Source organism: Belonocnema kinseyi, chromosome 2 (assembly GCF_010883055.1).
Source record: "Belonocnema kinseyi isolate 2016_QV_RU_SX_M_011 chromosome 2, B_treatae_v1, whole genome shotgun sequence".
NCBI classification, from domain to species: Eukaryota; Metazoa; Arthropoda; class Insecta; order Hymenoptera; family Cynipidae; genus Belonocnema; species Belonocnema kinseyi.
Window position 1 is genome coordinate 37394661 of NC_046658.1, and position 2371 is coordinate 37397031.

Below are 2371 nucleotides of genomic sequence, written 5' to 3' on the forward strand. Positions count from 1 at the left end.
GATTGGTCGAAAATTTAACAGCTTTGTTTAAAATTAATTTTTTCTTTAAAAAATTATTTATCTTTATCTGAAAATGTAACTATTATATGATTGATTAAAAATCAATCGTTTATATTGGTTAAGTTGGAAAATCCCTTTTTTTGTATAGAACATTAATCTTCTTGGTCAAAAATTCACCTTTTCTCTTGAAAATTTAACAATTTTGTTGAATATTAGTTTTTTTGTCTTGTTCAATTCAATTTTTTAGCACAGTTTTTATCTGGAAATTGTACTATTTTGGGTTGAAAATTGATTTACTGTGTAAATTAGATTTTTTTCCTAAAATTAAAAAAACTGCAAAATAGAAAAATTGCCTTAAAATCGTCCTGATTCCTTTTCTTTTTTTAATTTTTAAAATCTTTTCAAATACTCACTTAAAATTAATTTTTCAAACTAAAAAATCATTTTCAATTTTCTTAGCAATCACAACAATTTTTGTTATTCTTTTTGAATATTTTATAATTCTCAAAAGCCTTTTTTTAAATCTGCAAAAATCTAAATCGTGTTTCAAATAATTTCAAATAATTTCAAGTTTTAAATTAATTTTGAATATTATTCTAAATTGAAATTGCAGCGTTCAAACTTAAAATTTAGCTCATTACAATTTTAACAAATCAAGGCTTTTTATTTCTAACCACTCTGTTCAAATTTGTATAGTTTTTAATTGTTGTTTATAATGGCCTGTCCCAGATCTGAATTATTTTTGGTTTCAAAAAATCTCTGATCCAATTCAGAAATACATACAATTGCTTTGAAAAAATTTTTAATTCAGAAATATTTCATTTAAACGCTCAATAATTCATACGTATAAAACACAAACTTTTAACACCTTTTAATTTTACAATTTTTTTAATTAAATTATTTTAAAATACGAAATAACCGTTGAAAAATTTTTATGACTTTAACATTTGAGAGATTTCTGGTTAAAAAATACAAATAACGCTATTATTTTTAAGGTTCAACAGTTTTTTATCAAAAATTAAAACTTCTTTTGTTGTTGAAGATTTATCATTTTAGTAGAAAATGTAATTATTGTGTTGGAAATTTGTTATTCTCTTTTTTTTAGTTGAAAATTCAATTATTTTGATAGAAAGTTAATTTCTAACATTTTCAATTGGCGAACTAAAATTTTAATCTCTAAATAACAATGCAAAAATATTAATCTGGAACAACTTAAAATAAAAACAATGTAACTATTATTTTAAAAAGTTTTTATTTAAAAAATGAATTTAATCGTTCAATTTTTAATGTTACGAACTGAAATTTTTTTGAATTATTATCATTTTGAACCTTAAAAATAATAGAGTAATTTGTATTTTTTAACCAGAAATCTCTCAAATGTTAAAGTCATAAAAATGTTTCAACGGTTATTTCGTATTTTAAAATAATTTAATTTAAAAAATTGTCAAATTAAAAGATGTTAAAAGTTTGTGTTTGATACGTATGAATTATTGAGCTTTTAAATGAAATATTTCTGAATTAAAAATTTTTTTCAAAGCAATTGTATGTATTTCTGAATTGGATCAGCGATTTTATGAAACGAAAAATAATTCAGATCTAGGACAGGCCATTATAAACAACAATTAAAAACTATACAAATTTGAATAGAATGGTTAGAAATAAAAAGCCTTGATTTGTTAAAATTTTAATGAGCTAAATTTTAAGTTTGAACGCTGCAATTTTAATTTAGAATAATATTCAAAATTAATTTAAAACATGAAATTATTTGAAATAATTTGAAACACGATTTAGATTTTTGCAGATTTAAAAAAAAATCTTTTGAGAATTGTAAAATATTCAAAAAGAATAACAAAAATTGTTGTGATTGCTAAGAAAATTGAAAATGATTTTTTAGTTTGAAAAATTAATTTTAATTATTTGAAAAGATTTTAAAAATTAAAAAAAGAAAAGGAATCAGGACGATTTTAAGGCAATTTTTTTATTTTGCAGTTTTTTTAATTTTAGGAAAAAAATCTAATTTACACAATAAATCAATTTTCAACCCAAAAGTTTACTTTTCAACAAAATAAATTAATTTTCTATCAAAAAATTGGTGTTTCAACTAATAAAATGAACAGGATAAAGTTTCAAACAAAAATGGAATAGTACAATTTCCAGATAAAAACTGTGCTAAAAAATTGAATTGAACAAGACAAAAAAACGAATGTTCAACAAAATTGTTAAATTTTCAAGAGAAAATGTGAATTTTTGACCAAGAAGATTAATGTTTTATACAAAAAAACCGATTTTCCAACTTAACCAATATAAACGATTAATTTTTAATCAATCATATAATAGTTACATTTTCAGATAAAGATAAATAATTTTTTAA